Source organism: Canis lupus, chromosome 8 (assembly GCF_048164855.1).
Source record: "Canis lupus baileyi chromosome 8, mCanLup2.hap1, whole genome shotgun sequence".
Taxonomy (NCBI): Eukaryota; Metazoa; Chordata; class Mammalia; order Carnivora; family Canidae; genus Canis; species Canis lupus.
The window spans coordinates 14,560,920-14,584,677 of NC_132845.1; the positions used below are offsets into that span (position 1 = coordinate 14,560,920).

The 23,758-nt window shown below is 42.3% G+C and overlaps 1 protein-coding gene across 4 annotated transcripts in view; it reads right to left on the bottom strand.

Annotated features, from left to right (window-relative positions):
• LPAR3 (lysophosphatidic acid receptor 3) overlaps positions 1 to 23,758 on the bottom strand; it is a 96,540-nt gene that overhangs the window by 69,170 nt on the left and 3,612 nt on the right. Inside the window, exon 1 of one of the 4 annotated variants that reach the window (XM_072834293.1) lies at positions 9,175 to 9,192. The exons of 1 other annotated variant lie outside the window; for it this stretch is intronic. The gene's annotated coding sequence lies outside the window, so the exon portion shown is untranslated. Of the gene's footprint in view, positions 1 to 8,449; positions 8,608 to 9,174; positions 9,193 to 23,758 lie in introns of those variants that run through there. 2 more of the 4 variants (XM_072834291.1, XM_072834295.1) reach the window with 2 other exon arrangements.

Below are 23,758 nucleotides of genomic sequence, written 5' to 3' on the forward strand. Positions count from 1 at the left end.
AAATCCACTTGTAGACGGTCAACTGATCTTCAGCAAGGATGCCAAGAATGCACAGTGGGGAAAGGACATCTCTTCCACAAATGCTGTTGGTGAAACTGGATATGCACATGCAAAGGAGCACGGCCTCGAGCTACATGGCCTGAGTCGAGGCCTTGCTTACTAGCAAGTTATTCAACCTCTGTGTGCCTCAATTGCCTCATCTACAAAATAAGAATAATAATACTATCTTCTCCCTAAGACTATTGGAAGATTTAAATCTGACATTCCTTTTCAGTTTTTATCAATAGGGTCTTGGGAAAGTTACTTTCCCTCTTTGAGCTTTAATTTCCTCTGCTATAAAAGGGAGACAAGCTCTAACTTGTTGGGTTGCTGGGTAATTAGGACAAAATAAATGAAATAGCCAATGTAGAGACTTCAGCCTGCTTCCAAGTTCAGAGGAGTCGAAAGACTCCAGTCAACTTCAAGGCAAGCCTGTTCCCAACAGGCCGAGAAGGGGAATCTCAACAGAGGTTTCTGGGAAGGGGGGAGACCAGAAGAAGAAACCCCTCCCTCAGACTGGGTGGGTCACCAGCATAACACCCTCTAGGCTAAGGCTTTCTCTCCTCTACCACCCTGTCCGGAGTCACGAGCTGGTGTTTCCCATCACCACTGACAACATTTAGATGAGTATGTGTAAGAGGAGCTTAGCTAGCTGGGTTGAAGCATTCTAAGTACATTACCATGCTTACTCTAGGCCACTCTGTCTGGATCTTAGATTAATCCATCTAAACACATTCATTGACATACCACTGAACAGTGTTCAAAGTGAGTTCCCATCTCTTTTCCCATTTGATCACACGGTGAGACAGGCAAATAGAGCATTCTCCATGTTACGGAGAAGAAAACTAAAACTGGGACAGCCTGCTTCACTCTCACCAGGGCTCAGCCTTCCGGCCCAGGGCTCTGGGGGGCCACACTGACCACGGGAACCCTTTTTCCGTACTTAATTCTATGCCCCATGAGAAATGAAATACGCAGATTTATTCTCCATAATGACATTAATGCCTTTTCCAAGCATTTACTGATTCCCGAAGAAATATAATAGGATTATGGTAAATGCCAATAAAACTTGTAAGTGTATCTCTACTTAGAAGTTTTGACAAAAGTTTATGGGAATAAGTCCATATAATCCAATGAAAGTGACAGAATAAAACTCTAAATACCCAACAGAAAGTATCAAAGATTACTCCGTTTGCCTGCTTCAGAGAAAGTCCAGAAGAGCAAGCAGTCAGGTTTATCTCTAACGCACTGAACAATATAACTTAAGAACCACCTTCTCCTAAAGCATCTTACTCTCCCCATCAACAGAACAGTGTACCTGTTGAGCTAGACCACAGAATTCAATTACCTGACTTAAAAGAAAAGACTGGAAATTAACTCAGCAAGACTAATAATGCCTGAGCCTTGCTGCCATTCCTTTTCTTTTCCTTCTTGGATAGTCATGGAATTCCCATACATGAAAAGTTACGAATACAAAAAGGATGAGTTCCACTGGTCCTGTCATGGTGAATGCTACCCCTCCACGGATTCCTTTCATCCCTGTCTAGTTAACATTTCCTCGGTTTCATTAAATGCAGGAGAAAGAGATGTGCAAACATGTATAAAGATGTAAAATGCCCTCAGGAAGTTTGTAATCTAGAGCCGTGGGTGCTCAACCAGGGCTAATCCTCCATACACCCCTGCCCCAGGACATCTCACAATATCTGGAGACGTGTGTTGGACACAGCTGGGGGCGCTACTGGCATCTGGTGGGTAGAGGCCAGGGATGCTGCTACACATGCTACAAGGTTCAGGACAGCCCCCACCACACAGAATTCTGCAGCCCCCAAATGTTAGTGGTACCCAGGCTGAGAAACCCTGATCTAAAGGGTGAGATGAGAACTAGAAGCAGTCATAGTGCTGCGAGGTGAATATGGTGTGAGCTATAACAGAGACAAAAGTGAAGTGCTATGAGGTTGATGTTTAAACAGTTGACTGGACCTCAGTGTTGGCAAGGATACAGTGACAACGGTATCCACAGACCACACCTTGAGGATGTACAGTGACACAACCTGGGGGACAGCCATGTGGGAAGATGTATCAAAAGCTTTAAGAATGTATATATACTATTTTCATCTTGGCTTTCTTTCCATTCCCACCTTCCCTTCTCCTCCTTTGCCTTCTCTTTCTTCCCTCCCCAGAACTGAGGGGTCAGCTTGTAAGTGAGAAAAAAGTATGATGAGGGGCAGTTTGGGGGAGGTGCACTGAGGCATGGGCTGTGGTCGGGGTGCCAGTGAGGTTGGTGCCAGTGAGGTTGGTGAGCAAAGGGAGCATCACGTTAGAAGGCACATGATGTCAAACTGTCCCACCACTGGAATATTGGCCTTGAGCATCTGGCTATGTTGGTGTCTACCACATTTCCTCACCTCAAATTCACTATTTTTCCCTTTGAAATTTGTTGGTGGTTGTGGGGAAGCACTCTGAGGTTATGTTGATAGTCTGTTCTACAGAGAGGCATGGGTGAGCAGGCCTGATAGATGAGGACAAGAAGCAGTGTGGAGAGAGCCAGAGGAGGCAGGATGGCCTTTGTGGTTAGGAGATGGGCTACCATGAGTAAAACAGTGTAAAAATAAGTAAAATATTAAGTAAAAATATTAAAGGTAATGGGTTACAATCTTCCTACTGCCAGGAAAGGTATGTACAAAGACAATCCTGGGTGTTGGATTAGAGTTGGAGCTATTTGTTTTGAATTCATGATTTTATGAGACATAGGCTAATATAGAAAAATTTATGACAACTACGTGTGTATACATACACATGCACATATACATACATTGCCTACCTCTGTGCCCTGAGGGGTCTAAAGCATGACACTCCAGAAACAATAAGAACATCAACCTTCCATATCTTTGTGATACTATCCTTTACCAAAAGGGGCACTGACTAGGTCAGGGAAAGTACAACGTAAGCCTGGAATATCTTGTGGTGCCAGAAACTTTTCAAATGCTTAGTGTGGGAAGCCTAAGTGACTTAGAGGTTGAGTGTCTGGCTTCAGCTCAGGGTGTGATCCTAGGACCTGGGATCGAGTCCCACATTGGGCTCCTTTCAGGAAGCCTCCTTCTCTCTCTGCCTGTGTCTTTACCTCTCTCTCTCTCTCTGTATCTCTCATTAATAAATAAATAAAATATATTTTTTAAAATGCTCAATGAATAACAGGATATCAAAAGGACACAGGAACCAGTTTAGAGGGACTTCCACTGGCCAAATGAGGTCAATTTGAGCATCAAAATAAATAATGACAGTAACAGATTTCAAATTTTGGATACAAAGGGAATCCATGAATACTTCCTAATATAAATGAATAACACAGAAGGGAGAACAAAAGTTCTTCCTTATAGTATAATGCCAATGAACAAACATAGAAGGAGGGCTGGAAATAAAAAATCACCATGTGGCAACCTCCATAGAGGTGGCTGATTCAGGCAGAAGTCATCGATGAATGGTACAGGTGGTAGGTGGAGGTTTAATGAGGAACAGGCTGTTAACCTCAGAGTGCTTCCCCACAACCACCAACAAATTTCAAAGGGAAAAATGGTGAATCTGAGGTGAGGAGATTTGGCAGCCACCACCATAACCGTGCTCAAGGCCAATATTCCAGTGGTGGGACAGTTTCATATCGTGTACTTTCTAACTCGATGCACCAAGACGAGCTGAGTACCACCAAGGACACATGACCTGCATCCGATACTGAAGAAACATCTGCTAGACCCTGGTGGATAATCAGCCTACAGAGTGTGTAAGACCTGTACAGCTGTAAGGACCTCGGGAACAGAGTAAGTCTGAGCAACGATTCCAGAAAGGACGGGACAAAACGATGTAACATGGAAAAGCAAGAAAAGAGATATCTGGGGGGAGGGGGGTGACTGATGAAATATGAATGGGTTCTGTAGACTGGATGGCAGAGAGTAGTACCAACGTCAATTCCCTGATTTGGTGGTACGACGGTTACTTGTATGTCAACATAACTGAGTGAAGAGATGCACAGACAGCTGGTAAAATATCTGGGTGTGTCCCTGAGGGCGTTTCTGGAAAAGATTAGCATTTGAACTGATAAACTCTGTAAAGAAGATAACCCTGACCAATGAGTGGGTGTCATCTTCCACAGAGATCCTGAAGAGAACAAAGAAGTGAAAGAAGGTCAAGTTTGTGCTGTTGCTTGAACATAGATCCTCTTCTGTCCTTGGACAACAGTGCTTCCAGTTCTCGGGTTCTTCAGACTCTCACTGAATTACGTGACCAGCTTTCCTGGTTCTCCGGCTTGCAGATGGCACATGATGGGACTTCTCAGCCTCCATGACCCTATGAGCCAATTCCAATAATACACACACTCACGTATATCTATATATATCCTGCTGGTTCTGTTTCTTTGGAGAACCCTGACTCATCCAAATGCCATGGGGGTATAGAAAAAGGTTATACTTATTTTCAGTTTAGTTCAGGGGAAGGGCCCCCATTCAAAGGACTAACCTATTAAAAATCAACCAGGGCAGGAGGCAAAATGAGTCAGTGGGTTCTCTACCTCAACTCTTGTTTTGGTCTTCAACAACTAGCTTTGCCAAGAGCTTAACTTTGGATTTCTCTAGCTCCATGGGGAGTGAATGCCTCTGACTTGACTCCACTGCCCACCTTGGACTTCTATGGTCCGAGTCTATCTGCAGGCAGCTCTGGAATTTCTGTAGAGGAGGGGCTTTGGGGCAGCCTATCTGTAAAGGGAGACCAGGGAAACCTTAAGGCTTCATTTACAAAGCAAGCCCACTGCTTTTGTTTAGACTGCATGTTCGTTTGGAGGGACAAACCGGTGGCACTTATGGAGGGGCTAAAGTACCCTCCAACCCAGAGCTGCCACCTGCCAAGCCATCCCTGATGATACCACAGAATCTGCACGGGGCTAAGTTAGGGCCAAGGCTAGCAGCCCCTCAGCCTAATGTCCCAGAGAATAATCAAGACACCGGACTGTTGATGAGTAATTGGGGGGGGGGGGGGTGCTGCCTAACACCCTTAGGAAGGAGCGGAGCAGGCTGTACTGGGCAGGTTGTTTTCCAGAGTGACACCCAGTCTGGCCCAGCCTAAGGCGTATGAATGATTCATATCTGAGGTGGGGAGGCAAGGTCCATGGGAGCTGGGTGATGTCAGGGGTCACAGGCAAGGGAGGAATTCAAGGCAAGAGGCACAGAGGACGGGATAACAGGGGTCAGGTACTGCAGAGGCAGGGGCAGCAGATGCAGAGGGAAGAGGAAAAAGGAGAAAGACCTCAGCCTGGGGGTGGGGCGGGGTCAAAGAGGGGCAGGTGCAACCGGGAAATCCGAACCTTCCACTCATTGGGCACCACTCTCCCAGCTCAGCAGGCAGGGCCGGCAGAGAGCAAGCATCATTCAGACTCAATTAAATAATTACCTTAATTGTCTGCAGTATGGAAATGCAAGGAGCTGGACTCATGCTTTGCAGAGTGAACCTTAAAGACCCAAGTTAGCAAGAAGGCACAGGCCAGTGAGGACGGCATCAGGCACCCCAATTCAACGTCCAGCAATTGCATTACCGTGCTCTTCTGACTCACTGGCTGGCTGGCCTAACCGGCTATGTTTTTGTCCACTAAGAACTGAGATGAGCAGACAGGACAGGTGATTCTAAGAGGGAATTACAGTTCCTTCGGAACTTTGTCGTGTGCCATGGAATCACGTATCAGGAAGTCATCTCAGTCCTGAAACTTGTATTCCTCATGTATTCCTCATAGAGCAGTTTCTCACCCTCTGGCAGGATTTCCTCCATGAAGTTCCCTTCAATGAGAGGGCAGGAGAGGGGGTGCAGAGGGACCACAGTAGTGTGCACGTAGCACATCCAACACCCAGACCTTACCACCTCCAGGTGGCCTGCCTGGGGTGTCCCCCACCTGCAGGCCCTGTCTCAGTAATTCACATGTTTATGCAGTCCTCACTGGGTGCCAAGCTCTTTCACACAGACGACTGACTTAACGGCACCCACCAGCACAAGCATGTAGGCAGGAAAGGGATTATCACCCCTGTTATTTTAAATGGCAAAACTGATTCAAGGACAACAAGCGATTTACTTTGTCATAAGACCTCACAAAAGTGGGGCAGGGACTGGAACCCAGACCCCTGTACTCCAACTGCCTAACTCAGTCCTGTCAAAGCCCAAACTCTCAGGGCTTCTGCGTCCCTCACCTCCACATCTCCCCATCCATGGCAGGACTGAGTTCCAGGGGACTCCTCCCCATCCACACAGAATCCAGGATGAGGAACAATGGATCAGCAAGGCCAAAGAGGAGGAGGCTCAGTCCCTGCAGGAGGAATGATGGAGGGAAGAACAGGAAGGGGGAGGACCAGCAAGGAAAGTAGGTGGAACACCTCTAGGTCACCGACAGCGTGGGAATCTACACTTGCACTCTCACCAGAGCAATGTACATTTGCACCCATGTTTACAAAAATACCAACATTTTTATGTTTATCTTGGAGGAAAGGATGGCAACCAGGTAAGGAGTACTTCCTGTGTATCAGAGACTCTGCTAAGTGCTTTGTCTTCTAGAATCTTCATTTTTACAGGCAAGGAAATTAAGGCTTAGAGAAGTGAAGCAAGTATCCAAGGTCACAAAGCCTGGCCTGGAACAAAGGCTGGTCTGACTGTAAAGCCCTGCTCTTTCCCTTACACCACATTAACAACGTCCTGGGCCCAGGCTCTGCCATTTTGAAACTTGCAATCAAACTTAACCACTCTGTTGGGTATAATCACAGGCCAGAAAAGCGTTCTGAGCTAATGTATACTCCAAGGAGAACGGCTAATAGGTAATTTGAGTTATAGTAATTCCCACTCGAGTTACACTGATTCCCCTGCCCCAGCCCAAAGAAATAAGAGGCTGGACTTAAGTCATGGTGCATTTCTGCCCCTCATCAAAAAGATGGAGAACTTGGGGGAGAAGCAGCCAGCTTAGAAAAGAAGATGTGTCATCTATAGTTAAATCAAAGCTATAAAGTTTGGAATGCTAAAGATAAAAAAAAAAAAAAAGATAAGAAAAAGATGCCCAAATGATCTACTTTCCTAGTCCTATGGTAGTGACAATCAATTAAGTCATGTTCAAATGGTGAAATGTCCAGATCTAACACATCCTCGAACACGCTACTGGGTCCATACAGTCTCAAGGCACAAGAGGCAACTCTGGAAACTTATCTCAAGTACATAAACCTCACCGGCAGGATTTGTTTTCTGGCCTTTCCAGAATGGTCCAGTTTGTTTAGACAAGCATGATGTTAACAGAGCCAAGGTTGTGTGTTTCTGACTGTATGACTTCTGGTTGGAAAGGAGGAAAAATCCATTGGCTGGATTCAAGACCACACAAAATTGGATCCAAAGTCTCAGGGGAAGCCGGGTTAGCAACTCCTGACAGTTCACCGGAAAATGGAACAACTCTCCTTAGCAACAGAAAAGTCAATGCATTAATGCAGTGCATGGACTCCTAGCGCCTGGTAAAGAAGGGACCTTCTGTGTGTAACTGCCACTTACTTTAATACTCCGACTTATTTAAAAGACAAAAACAAAAAACAAGTAGGAACCGTGAGAAGCTTCGCGGCCTTCGCCTTCTAAAGTCGGGCTCCAAGACCAGGCAACACGCTGGTCAGCAAGGGAGCGAGGAGGGAGAAATGCGTTGCACGAACCGTGACAAATGATGGGAACCCATTTCGTGGAAATTCCTCAGTTAAAAATTGCTCTTGAGGGTCGTTTTAATGATTACCCCAATAAGACCAAATTGTTTCCAATATTCACAGCCACTACTCGAATCACAAGTCGAGAAACCTCCAAGCAATTTCAGGTAGTCGCAACTCGCCGGGGGCGAGCAATACAGTGACTCTGCCCCGGGGCCCAGCGCGTCCGCCCGCGCGCCTTGGCGAGGGCCTCGCGGGGACCTCCGCTCACTCGCAAAGCGCCCCCCTTCCCCCCCCCTCCCCAGTGTTACCAGTTGGTTAGCAATAACTATTTCTGGAATCTTCATGCCTTGCAGACTTGGAGCTTTTCCCTGACACACCGTCGCACCGGGCGCAAGTGGAGGTCGAAAAAAATGTTCCTGCCCGGGCTCCACGGGGGCATCGCCGTTCAGCCCCGACGGCGGGGGCCGAGCGCGAGCAGCACCTGTGCAGAGGCCCCGCCCGCGCCGCAGCCCGGCGGCCTCGCACCCCCAGACCCAGGAGCGGCGCGCCAGATGCGCCCCCGGAAGAGTCCCGTCCCAGGTGCCAGGGGAGCTCGGCGCCCGGCCGGACGCCAGGGGACCCTGCAGAGCCGCGGGCCCGGCCGGCCGAGGTGCGCCCCCGCCGCCCCCCACCCCGCGCGCCCCGGGCCCCTCCCCGCGCGCGGCGCCCGCACTCACCGCTGTCGCTCGCCCGCCGCCGAGCCCGGGAGCGCGGCCCCTGCGGCTGCCGCATGCCCTCGGGGCCGAGCGCGACCAGGCGACCGGGGTCGGGCTCCGGCCGGGCGCGGGCAGCCGCGGAGGACGAGGCGGGCGGTCCTCTGGGCGGCCTCGGCGCCGCGCCCGCAGCCCCGGGAAAGTTTGGCGGCGCGAGGGGTGGCCCCGCCCCGCCCCGCCCCGCCCCGCCCCGCCCCGGGCGCCCGAGCGTTCCCACGCGGGAGCGCCCCCCGCCGGCGAGCGCCGAGCGCAGGCTGGTCCCCGGGAGCCGGTCCCCGCGAGCGCCCGCCCGCCAGCCCGCCGGGTAGGAGCCCACCTGGGAGCGCGGGAGCACAGCGCTGAGCCGCTCTCCCCGCCCCCCCCACCCCCGCCCGCTCCCCTGGGAGACGTTTCTCTGCAGCGGCTGCGGGTTCGTGCACCCGGCTTCCCGCCAGGCCACATGCCTGCTCTAAAACTTGCACCCCAGAGCCACCCCGGGGTGCACGCAGCCCCCGGAGGCCCAGATGTTCACGACTTTCCTGGCCTGGAGCCTTTCCTGGTCACCTTTCTGTTGCAACAGGAAATAAAATGAAATAAAAAAAAAAACACTTAAGAGTTCTCGAAAGAGGCTTCTTAAGTAAGCTCCTGGGGTAAATAGTCCTGGATACTTTGTTTTTCAAAGCTGAGGTATAAAGCCTCCCCTGACCCACCTTTGGTAAAGAAAGATGCAAAGTAAAACAATGTCCTCAAGACTGTGTCCTCTCAGAGCTCTGCAAGGCAAAATGAAATCACAGGTGTGCTGCAAGTTGGACCTTCCCGGTGATCTCAGGGAGAGGGGGAGGGGGAGGTGAGGGAGGGCCTTCCCACTCACGCTTCAAAACCTCGGGAAACACCGGGAGCCCGTGCCCAGATGCCTTCCTCTAGCCCTTGGCCATTCATTCGGTCCTTGTTCATTCAACGTTGATGCTGGGACCTCCTGTGTGTCAACCAGGACACATATCCCAGGACACAGCCTGTATGGTAACCCGGCCCCGACCATCCAAGAAATCCTGCTTGCTCTGAAGATGGTAGTGTAATAACGTTTGATTCCTGGTGGGATGGACCTCATGCCAGAGGGCATGACATCCTGCTACACCTCAAACTCCCACAGGCTCTGGCTAAATTGTGACTGACACGTGCCAATTACTGTTGCTTCACCTGGGTGTTCAGAAAATTCCTGTGGTGTCTTACAGATGAATGGTATAGGGAGGGCTACAACTTGCAAAGCTAGTGCTAAAGAAAGATCATGTTTACTGGAACAAGGAAAAACGTGGCAGATGATATATGAGAACGAGGTCAGGGGAGTGAACTCCCAACAGCCCAGCGCTGAAAGGGCGACCTGGAATTCCCAGCACCGGCACTTAGCAAATGCTAACCTGCCGTGGTGCATTGAGTAAGTTTTTGTAACTGTAAACTGGCAACTGTAGATACCAGTTAAAGCCTTCTTTTGCTGGAAATTCTTTCCAGGTTCCAAACAACTTGTTAGCAAAGGCACTGGGGAAACATATTGTGTCGTAACTTGGGAACTTCCTGAACTTGAGTGTTGCAAAAGAGAACAGGGATTCCTTAAAGACCGACGTGATTACCTTTAATGCATGAGTCCTAAGCAAAGGAGAACGGAGAAGGGGATACGGTGAGCTGGGCTGCAAAAGGAGACACCTTCTAGCTAGATGCTCTTTTAACAAATACGGGTCCGAGCTGAGGTGAAGGCAAGAAAGTGAGCCAGAAAAGAAATGCAGAGGGAAAGAGGCAGGGAGGACATTCAGCTTACAGACCTATGGGCAGGAACAGGACAAAAGGGGACAGGAGGCAATGGACAAGTCAAAAAGAAAGATGTGGCCCCAAATTCTCATTTTTGGAAGGAAGCTTCCAATGGGATTATCCACCAGAACCTTGTTTAAGTCCTTGTAAAGTCTGTGATGTCTCACTTCTCTACCAAAACGTCTTTATTAGTAAAACTAAAGTGAACAACAAAAGTGACCAACACCAAGGCTGAGGGTATACTTTGCCTTAAAGATCACCAGATGGAAAGTCATTCTGAACTTTTTCAACAGAATCCGCTGATCAGCTATGTTCTGAGTGTTGTTTTGTGTTCCAGAAGATACAAAAATATGTAACATTGTTTCTAGAAAGGGGCAGAAAGGGGCATTCCAGGGGGCTTGATGGAGAGGAATTGTAATGGCTGGAGGAGCAATTAGATCCTTGGAGAACATGTGTCCACCAGCATCTACTGGGCAGGAAATAAATGCTGCAAAATAAATATCTGAACAAAACTAAAACGCAGCCTGCCACCTTCTATAGTGGGAAGCAATCCAGGCCTTAGGCAAGACTGCTCGCTCTCAGGATTTAAGGAAAGAGGCCCATGTTCCTCTGCCCCCTACTTGTTTCGGACCTCTGATCACATGCACAGGAATGCATAGTCGTTGTTCGCAACTTTGGGAAGTTCATTCTCAGGAACACATTTTTGTCACATTTTAACATCTCTCAATTGAGGTGTGTTTTACCATCACTGTCAGCCAGGCGGCACTTGTGATTTAATTGCCACCAGCTGGGTGTATGCATCATATTTTGAAGACTGGATGTCAGCTGTTGGAAGAAGTCCCAGAGCAGAGAGTGGGGCACGTTTTTAAAATACGCTGCATCCAAATGCTTCTGATGCATTCAGGCCAAGGACCACACAGAGTCAAAAAGTGACTCCAAAGAATGAGGAAGTTGAGGAATGAATACGTTAGCCAGGATTTTTGCTTCTTCTTTCTGGATACACAAGAATAGAATGTAAGCTAATTGTATTTTGAAAAAACTCCAGAAAACCCTTTCAATAATTATAAAATAAAAGGTATAAGAAAAGCACTGGTAAGGTGATAAGAAAGCACTGTGTTTAATTGGCATCATTTTCCCTCTTAGTATCACATAAAATAATGGTGTACATTATAATTTATGAGACCTTGGGTATGATGGACTACAATACACCAAGAACCCATACCATTTGTTCACATCATTTGACCGAGCAACTTCATATCCAGAAAGTTATCCTAAAGAGACCATTGGAGGCACACAAAGATTTTAATACAAATATAAACATTTCAGTATTATTTATACAACTGAAATGTTAAAAACAGCCTAAAAGTCTAAACTGAAAGACCAGTAAGAAGTTGATCAAATGAATTACCATACATTTATAGGCTGAATGTTATCCAGCCTTAATAATTATGTTCTCAAAGAATATATAATGACATAGGAACATACTCATCATTTCATATTAAATTTTTTCAATGTGTCTATTTTATTTGAATCTTATTTTTGTTTTATTTAAGCAAAATTCGGATAACATGAAGTGAAGCATTTTGAAGTGGATAAATAATTCAGTGGCATTTAGTATATTCATACTGTTATGCAACCACCATGTCTATGTAGTCCCCAAACATGCCTGTCACCCCAAAAAGAAACCCCATACCCATTATATTTCATATTAAATTTTCATAAAAAGTAGAATACAAACTATTTAAATAAATGTTTTCAAAAAAAGAAAAAGAAATGTTTTCTTTTTTTTTTTTTGAAAACACGTGTTTGTCTACATAAAAGAAAAACTACCACAAATAAATATCCCTATCTGTTAACTGTAGATGTTATGGGCAGGCCAGATTATGCACATTCTTATTTTTTATACGCTTTGCTATATTTTTGAAGTTTTCTGCCATGAACATGTAGTATAACATTTGTAACCCAAATTTTCTAAAAATACTACTTTAAGTGCTAAATTCTTATATATAAATAGTCACATAGATCATGCCTTTTCAAACATAAATAACTATAAACAAGAAAAGTGTACCATCAAATTAAGATGTGAGGTTTTGTTCAATTTTATATGGTCCAAGAAACCAGAATCTAAGGGGAAAGGATTAGCTTCTTATTTTGCTCATTTTCTGCTTCACTCATTTTTGTGGGGATTCACTGCAATATGGATTTCTCTCACCTGTGAGTTTGGCTAATGAGCTACCACAGGCAAAACACTGCAGTTCTCGAAGGAAAGGTCCCAAGCAAAAGCTAGAAAGCTAGCACTGTAAGTCCTTTCCCAAGATGACCTTGGGAAATGGTCATCTACCACCATCAAGGAAAAGCGTTCTTTATTCGCTCAGGATAACAACACCCTAAATCTCTCCTCCCCCAAGCAGGCTTCATTTTAGCAACCACTTCACTTTCTTTACAATTATGATGAAATTGCATTTGGAGATAATAATTGAAGTTTTCTTTGACTCCTTCACCTTATCGCCCCTCTGACCCCTGAACATTCATTGTTCCTGGGATCATTTAATAGGGGAAGACACAAAACAACATGTCTTCAGAGGAAAACAAACAAACAAACAAACCAAACAAACCTGAAAGAATAAAAGAAATCAGTTCTCAGCTCCTGGGTTCCTAAATAGATTTCCTTAAACTCATAGCAGAAAAGATAAACACCAAGGTTTGTGATCTGTAAAAGATGTGTTCTTGGGAGTTTCAAAGGGCTATATGCTGAAAGAAGTTTAACATAAACTCCCTCACCCCCAAACAATCAACTGGAAGAAAACAGATGGGAGAACCAGACCACCCTCCCCGAAGACAAGATAAGGTTTCCTGACTGGGGAGAAGAATTTGAGCTGGATGAGAAGCAACACTGAGAGCCCTGGGCAGAGGTTTCTGACCCCTCATAATCCCTCGGGCTAAGTTGTTATAGCAAAAGAGATCCTCCCTTGAGTTAGCAACCCAGGGATAATGGGGTATATCGTATTAATTAAAAATAGAAGCTCCCCAGGAGAGAATTATACCTTTCTGCCTGCCCATTTGCCCTGCTTTGGCCAATGAAGTACAAGCTGTACTACCCGCACAAAGTTCTCTGTATCCTCTTTTCCTCTCCCCTGATACCAGCAGGGTCGCAGAGAGAGGCAGCTCCATCAGCCTGGATGCAAGAGGGAGGAGGGCATGGAGCAGCTGACCTGACCACGGCTGGCCTGAGAATGACACCCAAGGAAGGGATAAACCTTTACCCATCTAAGCTGCTGAGATTTGGGGGGCCTCTGTCACCAAAGCCTAGCCTGCCTCCCACAAATACAGAGTACCATGCCTGCCATCCATCTGAGGCTTGGAGAGGAACCATTCCTACGTGTGCACTCCATGCCACCGTGATAGGGGAACAGCGATACTGCCGTGGTGACATGGCACAGCTAAACGCAGGAGGAACTGATCCACTCTCACTGTGTTTTCTGCGGGTGACCAAAGCCCAACAGCACTGAAGTCAGTTCCTCGCAGAGAAGTACCTAAAGGGAAATATTGGCAGCGGATGCAGCAGGGAAAGGGGTCAGTGTGATTAGGAGGAGGGGGGATCACTTCTCAAAAGGACTTGGTGATGATGCAGGTTCTCATTACCTCTTCGCCCTACCCCAACATCTGAACACTGCCGAGTCCTTTCAGAACTTAGATCCCACAACAGGGGGAAGAAATGGGAGGGACAGAAGCCTAAGTATAAACTTCAAATGACCAAGACCACTGACTTGGTCTCAGTTTACCTAGAAAGCAACATGATGAAATTCTCTCTGTCAGTGATAGAAATAGTAGGTTCAAGATAGAATTTAGATTCACTTTTAGAAAAATAGTTCTATGTTTTCCTGCAAAGTTTGCAGCCTGAGAAATGTGTATACACTACACTGGGACACCTTTAAGAGGGCATCGTGGAGGTTGCATATATTCAATAATGTGGGGTGCTGAGGGTACACTCAGACAAGGCTGAAGCCTTTGTGTGGACAATGGTAACCCCTTGTATAGTAGTAAGCTAACTTCTCCCAAACCTGATGCTCAGGCTATAACTAGGTATTTGCCTAGCCTGAGGCAGGTGCCAAGAACCTGCTATTAGCAACACTTTCAGCTGCACAAATATTTATTCTGGTAAACCTGATAAAGAAAAGGGAAATAATTGTAAATACATTTTGTTAGAATTTTCTGCATTCTATGCACTAAACTTTTTTCCTTGTTTTGCAAAAGAAAGCTGTAATATGACACCAACATTCTCATATCCAGGATTGACTTTTTCAATTGGATTTGATAAATACTAGCCAGATTAATATTTAATGTTCTTGTATAACTTGAGTAATAACATAGTTGACTAAGACACAAATGCACTGTAAAAACAACCTGAACTGTTAACCTTCAGTCCATTTAAAATAGAGGACTGATTCATTTATTTATTTTTTATTTTTTTTTGGACTGATTCATTTAAAATGGAATATCAAGAGCTAAGAAGTTTGAGTCTGCTTTTTAATGTGATAAAGTTTGAAACTAGAAATGTAATCCAAAATACAGTATAAAATAAAACATAAAAGAAAATAGGATTTTATAAATTTTCAAAGAAGCACTTAATAATAATTGTATCAAGTAAATTTATACTTGGCTTTCAATCATTAATAAATGTTTTACTTACAAATAAGAAAATGTCATGATAAATTATTTTGCTATAGTAGAAGATTTTCTTTCTAGGAGGCTTACATCTTAATTTTTATTACTGGGATATGAATTTCATTATATTGTTTTATGGTAGGACTGGATATAGTGGAGACAAATAACAATAGGGGAAGTATGAATATTAGTAAGGAGAATAATGGTTCATGTATGTAGGAATAAATATTAATTAAAAAGTTGTGAAAACCAAAAAGATAAAAATATGACATGGTATAAGACTTTATCATAGAAGACTTTATTCATTAAAATATCTATACTTCTAAAACTTGCTGTCAGGTTCAAAAACTTTAGTATGCTCCATCATATTTATGAGTTACACAATCTTGGCCAGTTTCAGTTAGTCTCTACAGCTCTAAATGGAATAAAGTTACCTACTCCAAATGTAGTGAAAATTAAAAAGAAATCCTATACTGTAGTATTTTTAAGATGAGTTTATTATTAAAAAGAAACTGTTATTTTATGATAATAAAAGGGTCAAGTTGGGGATCCCTGGGTAGCTCAGTGGTTTAGTGCCTGCCTTTGGCCCAGGGTGTAATCCTGGAGTCCCGGGATTGAGTCCCACATCAGGCTCCCTGCATGGAGCCTGCTTCTCCCTCTGCCTGTGTCTCTGCCTCTCTCATTCTCTCTCTCTCTCTCATGAATAAATAAATAAAATCTTAAAAAAAAAAAAAAAGGGTCAGGTCATCACATAACAGACCTTCAAAATACATGAAATAAAAATTAACGTAACTAAAAGGAGAAATAGACAAATCCACATTCATAGTTGGAGACTATATACTGTACTGTTTCTTAGTATTTATAAAATAGGCAGACAAAAAATTAGGCTATAGATGATTTGAACAACTATCAGCCAACTTGACCCTGACCTAATTGGCATTTATGAAGCGCTATGGGTATAATGCTATAAAATAGCACTGTAAAATACCCATGTCTTTAAGTCTACATGTTACAGTCACAAGATAGACCAGATTCTGAATCATAAAACAAGTTTCAGTAAATCTAAGAGGACTGAAATTATTCTCTGGCCAAAAGGGTAATAAATTAGAAGCCAAAAACAAACAGATGTCTAGAAAATCCCCAAATATCTGAAAACTAAGTAATATACCTAACAATAACCTATGAGTTAAAGAAGAAATCACAAGATAACTTAGAAAATATTTTGAATTGAATGATACTGAAAACATTATGTATCAAAATTTAGGGGCTGCTGCCAAAGCAGTACTTAGAGGGATGTTTATAGCTTTTAATGCTGATATTAGAAAGAAATGGAGTTTAAAAATTAACAATCTAAACTTCTACCCCAAGAAGCTAGAAAAAGAAGAGCAAATTAAATCTAAAATAGAGAAAGGAAATAATTTTTTTAAAAAAACAATGGGAACAATGGCAAAGAAAACAAAAACAAGAAAATCAAGGACACTAAAAATTGAGCAGTTATAAGGATTAATGTAATTGATAAGCCTATTGTAGATTGGTCTAGATAAGAAAGAAGAAAGCCACAAAGTAATAATATCAAGAATGAAAGAGAGACATAACTATCAATTGTACACATATCAAAAACATAATAAAATAATATGAGAACAACTTTATGCTGACAAATTTGACAACTTATGATAAAAAGGACAAATCCCTTAGGAAACATGACTTATCAAACAGACAGAAAAGGCCACAGAAAATTGGTAGCATTATGCCCAGCAAAGCAATTGAATATGTTTTTAAAAGACCTTCTCACAAACAAAACTGCAGGTTCAGTAGTTTCACTGGTGAATTCTATCAAATATTTAAGAAGAAAATAGTATTGATTTTATAGAAACTTTCTGAGAACATAGAGGAGGAGGGAAAGCTTCTTTATCTATTTTGTGAAGCCTGAATGGCTTTAACAGCAAAACCTGACAAGAAGACTACAAGAAAAGGGAAGGACCAATACCATTTGTGAAAATATAAAAGAGGGGATCCCTGGGTGGCTCAGTGGTTTAGCGCCTGCCTTTGGCCCAGGGCATGATCCTGGAGTCCCGGGATCGAGTCCCGCGTCAGGCTCCTGGCATGGAGTCTGCTTCTCCCTCTTCCTGTGTCTCTGCCTCTCTCTCTCTCTCTCTCTCTCTCTATGTCTATCATAAATAATAAATAAATAAAGTATTTTTTAAAAAAGAAAAAGAAAATATAAAAGAAACCCCCAAAAATAATTAGCTAATCAAATCTGGCAACATATACAGATAATATAGTATGGCTAAGTGAAATTTATCTCATTAATGTAAGGTTGATTCAGCATTTTAAAAATCGAAGTAATTCCCCATATTAACAGAATAGGAAAAAAAACATGATCATTTCAATTAATGCAAAAAAATGCACATGACAAAATTTAATATCCATTTATGATGAAAAAAATACTCTTGGGGCACATGGGTGGTTTAGTGGGTTAAGCATCTGCCTTCAGTCAGGTCATGATCCCAGAGTGCCGGGATCGAGCCCCACATCAGACTCCCTGCTCAGTGGGGAGTCTGCTTCTTCTTCTGTCCCTCACCTTGTTCATGTGCTCTCTCTCTCTTTCTCAAATAAATAAATAAAATCCTTTTAAAAAAATACTCTTAGCACATAAATAAAATAGATTTTCCCACTGTAATAAAGAGCATCTACAAAAAACCTACTGCTGACATCATACTAACTGGCAAAATGTTAAATACTTCAACCCTTAGATTGGGAACAAAGAAAGAATGCTCATTTTCACTAGTTCTGGTCGAAATTGTACAGGAAATTCTAGCTGTGCAAAAAGGAAATTAAACAAAATAAAAGGCCATCCAGTTTAGAAATACATGGAGCACTATACCATGTTGCTGGGTTCCCCAATTCAATCTGTATATTCAAAGCTATCTCAATTAAAATCCTACTAGGCTTTTTTTTTTTTTTTTTTGGTAGAAGTTGAAAAGCTGATTCTTACTTTATATGAGAAAGCAAAGGACCTGAAATGGCCAAAACAATTTTGAAAAGGAAGATCAAAGTTGGAGGACTTACACTATTTCATTTCAAGAGTATCAAATTACAGTAATCAAAACAGCATGATATTGATGCAGGGTTAGATAAGTAGGTCAGTGGGACAGAATAGAGTCCAGAAACAGGCCACCACATACATGGTGAATTGATTTTCAACAAGAGCCAAGGTAGTTCAGTGGAGAAAGTATAGTCTTTCAACAAATGGCACTAGAACAACTAGATATCTATGTGGAAAGAAAATGAACCTCAACCTCAGTCTAATGCCAAAAGGTATTTCAAAACGAATCACAAACCTACCCATAAAAGCTACAATTATAAAGCTAGAAGAAATTATAGGAGACTATAATGATATAAGTAAACATTTATTATCCAGGAAACAAAGAGCAGTAACAGAAAAGAAAAAAATTAACATATTGAACTTCAAATTATCACTTCCCCTCAAAAAGACATCATTAAGAAGATGAAAATATAATTCATAGACTGGGAAAAAGTATTTGCCCCACAAGTATTTGACTAAGGGCTGGTATCTAGAATACACAAAAATCTCCTACAAATCAATAATTTAAAAAAATTTAACACTGAGGGGGGCACTTGACGGGATGAGCACTGGGTGTTATTCTGTATGTTGATAAATTGAACACCAATAAAAAATAAATTTATTTTAAAATAAATAAATAAATAAATAAATAAATAAATAAATAAATAAATAAATAAAATTTAAACGTGGGCACACTCACTACTAGAACAAATACTTCACAGAAGTATATATATGAAGTGGCTAAAAAGCACTTGAAAAGATAATCAAAAGTCATCAGCAAAACATAAATTAACCCTGCTATGAGATACCAATGCACACTCAATAATGACTAATGTAAAAAGACTCAATAATGACTAATGTAAAAAGACTAAAATACCAAATATTGACAAAAAGTGAGTCAACTGAAAGTCTCATATATTGCCAATTGGAGTTGAAAGTGGTTTGACCATTTTGAAAACCATTTGGCTGTTTCTTATGTGTTTAAACATACACCTGCTCTGTGATTCAGCAATTGCGATTGTAATTATTGACTCAAGAGAAATAAGAACACAGGTCCACAAAAAGACTTGTATAGTGGTACTCAGAGCAGTTATATTTGCAATAGCTAAAAACTAGAAATTGCACAGTCTATCAACAGATGGATGGATACATTTTTGTATGACTACTCAATGGAATGCTACATGAAAATTAAAAATAATAATAATCAACTATTGAAATAGCAACAGCCGAGAAGAATATCAAAAGCATTAGATTGCATGAATGATCCCAGACATTATATATGATTCTATTGCATTAAGTTCTAAAACAAACAAAACCATGGTGCGGTGACAGAAATCAGAGTTGCAGGATTCACTGGAAAGGACCCCAAGTGAACTTCCTGGGGGTAAAATGTTCTATATCCTGATTTCTCAAAAATCGATACTCTTCACATTGAAAATCTGTATTAATTATGACTCTATATATGGATATATTTTTAAATTTCCATACGATAATTTTTAAGTTAATAAAAAAATGATCCTAATAAGTTGCTTTAATGGCTGCCTCTCCTTTTCAGATTTGACTGAAGCTCCGAATGCCCAGAACAAAATAGATACCAGATTTGTGTTCTAAGATGACCCTCTAGACTGAAGCTGTACAACATACCAATGACTATAAAACTGTTTCTTCTATAAAACACTGGCAGTCTGTCCCCTCCAATCTACAAAAAGGGTGAAAATGGAAGAGGCCAAGTCCGGGGATTTCTTTGAAAAATGGTACTGAGATACTGAAATGTTCTCTCTCCCTCAATTCCAGGTAAAGGACCAAGCTGCTTCCCCCTCATCTCAAGCAAATGAGAACACCATTCAGTGAACTTGACATATATGCCCTGGAACCTCAAGCTGTGGTCCCCAGAGCAGCAGCATGGACATCATCACCTGGACAGCTTGTGAAAAATGCAGAAGCTCAACCCCAAGCCAGACTCACTGAACCGGAGTCTGCATTTCAACAGTATTTGCCAGGGGACTCGTATGTGCATGAAAGGCCAAGAGACACTATCTTAGAATTTGGGTGAGTACATGGACAAGAATAAGATGCTGTGCCCAAGTCACCCTGTGGGCAGCACAGAGAAGCAAAGAGGACCACACGAGAAGCGCAATGCACTTTCACCCATGGTGGCACAGAGGTGTTAAGTATTTCCATGAATCAAACAAGATCCACACAATGTGCTGTCAGTGTGAGGCTGGTTTGAAGGGGATTTTGCTGCAGAGGCCTCAGAGAGAACAAAGTGGTCCATGGGGGTACACTGTGAGGTCTCCGGGACCAAGACTGGGAAAGTAAGCAGTTGGCTACAAGGAAGGCTTTGCCCCCTCATGGAAATTGCAGCTATATTTTCCTAAGGGTTTTAGGAGGCAAGGAGCTTGGGAAGTGAATAATCTCTGAGAAACCCAGAAGAATGTCCTGTGAGAGAAAGAAACCACTATTAAATATTTACTATCCAGAGAGTCCCAAAACCAGACCAGATAGCACCAGCAACATAAGAATGCCCACTTACCTCTATTCCTTCTGACTAGATCCTGAGAGGTGAGACATTAAGACAATTAAGTAGAGGGGCACAGAACAGAAAAAAAGAAACCAAAGACCACCCGGTTTCTCTCTCCTACATCAAGCTTTTTTTTTTTTTTTGTTTTTTGTTTTTTAATTTTTATTTATTTATGATAGTCACACAGAGAGAGAGAGAGAGAGAGGCAGAGACACAGGCAGAGGGAGAAGCAGGCTCCATGCACCGGGAGCCCGACGTGGGATTCGATCCCGGGTCTCCAGGATCGCGCCCTGGGCCAAAGGCAGGCGCTAAACCGCTGCGCCACCCAGGGATCCCTACATCAAGCTTCTTAGCTGGAAAAACTCAAGCTTTAGAAGGAGAGAAATTTTAACTTTTTTTTTTTTTTAATTTTAACTTTTTTTAAAAAAAGATTTATTTATTTAATCATGATAGGAGATAGAGAGAGGGGTAGAGACACAGGCAGAGGGAGAAGCAGGCTCCGTGCCGGGACGCCGACGCGGTACTCGATCCCGGGACTCCAGGATCACGCCCTGGGCCAAAGGCAGGCGCTAAACCACTGAGCCATCCAGGGATTCCCCCCCACACACACACCTCTTTTTTGAGAAATTTTAACTTTAAATGAAATTCAGAAATCTAATTACTATACCAGGTAGGACATCACAATTCCTGAAATAAGGCTCTTCTTGCTTCTAAAAGTAATCACAAGATGCCTAATTATCTATAATGAGAACATTTATGCAACTTGCCTAAGATTTCACCCAAAAGGCAAGAAAACATCCAGATTATATATCAGATTTAAATAGGTCTTTGGGGAAAGATTAAATTTATACTCTGTTCACATTACTGAGTCCAGATTACATAAGCAATTGAAAATATAGGGGCATGTGGGTGGCTCAGTCAGTTAAGCCTCTACCTTCGGCTCAGGTCATGATCTCAGGGTCCTAGGGTGGAGCCCCATGTCCAGATCCCTGCTGAGCAGGGAGTCTACTTCTCCCTCTCCCTCTATTCCTCCCTCCTGCTCATGCCCTCTCACTTTTTCAAATAAATAAATAAATAAATAAATAAATAAATAAATAAATAAATAAATCTATCTTAAAAAAAAAAGAAAAGAAAACCAAAAGGGACTTCTAGAAATGAAAAACTGAGTCATTGTAATAAAAATAAACCTCGACAAATTAAATGTTCACAATGGGGAGTATATAAACTGAAAATTTGTGTCCCTCCACCTCCCAGATTCATATGTTGAAACCTAATTTCTGATATGATGATATTTGGAGGTGGGGCTTTTAGGAGGTGATTAGGTCATGAGGGTGGAGGCCTAATAAAAAGAGGCCCCAGAGGACTCCCTTGCCTCTTTCATCAAATAAGGTTATAAGAAGAAGATGGCTGTCTGTGGACCAGGAAGTGGGCCCTCACCAGACACTGAATCTGCTGACACATTGATCTTGGATTTCCTAGCCTCCAGAATTACAAGAAATAAATTTCTGTTGCTTATATGCCACAAAACCCCACATAAATAAATGAACAAACAAACAAAAAAACCCATAAACCCTCAATGAACCAAATAAACCAAAACTTAAAGGCAGCTAAAGAGAGAATTAATGAACTGAAAGATATATCTCAAGAAGCTCATTAGACTATAGCAGAAAGAGAAAGAAGGATTAAAAACATGAAAGAGAGATTAAGAGATGAAGGAATGAAAAGAAGGAGAAAATGAGAAGGTTCACCATGCTTCTTTTCTTTTTTAAAGATTCTAATTTTTAAGAGATTTTATTTTTATTTATTTGACACAGAGCGTGAGAGAGCGAGAGTATGAGCAGGGGGCAGGGCAGAAGGAAACACAGGCTCCCCACTGGCAGGGAGCCCAATGCAGGATTTGATCCCAGGACACTGAGATCATGACCTGAACCAAAGGCAGACACTTAACCAACTGAGCCATGCATATGCCCCTAAAAATTCTATTTTTTAAAGTAATCTCTACACTCAACACGGGGCTCAAACTTACAACCCCGAGATCAAGATTTGTATGCTCCACCAACTAAACCAGCAGGTGCCTCTCAACATGCTTCTAATCAGAGTGTCAAAAATCAAGACAAGACAGAATGGGCAGAAGAAAACAATATGAAAAAAAAACAAATAAAACCAACTAATGATTCAGTAGTTTTCAGAATTGAGGAAAGACATGAATTTTTTGATTCAAGAACTACAACTGCCTCAAACAATTAAATTTTAAAACACACACACAATGAAGTATTAAAGATGAACAAACCTTAAAAGCAACAACGAGAAAAGACAGGTTACTTAGACTGATCACACTTCTCAACAACAATAAAGACCAGGAGAAAATGGAATTCCATTACCAAAGTGTTGAGGGAAAAGAGGGGCAACCAAGGATTTAATGTCCAGCTAAAGAATTACTGAAAATTGAGGGTGAAATAAAAACATTTTTCAGAAGACAGAGCCTTAATTAAAAAAAAAAAAAAAACTACCAAAGAAAGAAGGAAATTGAATCCAGAAAGAAGAAGTGGTCTGCAAAAAGTATTTTTACTAAGGTAAGTGGTAAAACCATGAGTGAATCTGAGGAAACACTGTATGTACCAGACAGTAAGTAAAAATAACAATTACTGAGGAAAGAAAGATGGAAAAAGGAACTATCATACTAGACAAGAAAAACACATAAGACAGAATAAATGGCGAATGAAGGTGATCTGGGAAAAAAAGATTCAAAATTGAGGCAGTTGTAGTTCTTGAAGAGTAGCAGAGATCTTTTGATTAGCTTTAGATTTTTCTAAGTCAGGTGAAAAGTCGAAAAGTTAAGAGTACATACTGAAAGAAACGAAGTGAAAGTGAATCAAGGTAAACTCCATTTAACTCAACAGAAGGAAAGATGGGGGAGGTGAGAAACAAGAAAAAAAAGTATAATTTCTGGAAACATTAGGATTATAGAAATAAGTCCAAATATGTCCATTATCACAACAATGTAAGCAAAACAAAACAACTCAATTGAAATGGAGAGATTGTAATGGACTCAACAAATTCAGTTACACACCGTGTGAATGAGATATATTTAAGTCATAATGACAGGGAATAAGCAAATACTAACTTAAAAAAAAAGAGTAAGAGAGTAAGCAAATACTAACTAAAAAGAAAGTAAGAGAATAGCAAATACTAACTAAAAAGAAAGCCTGTGTGACTATTAATA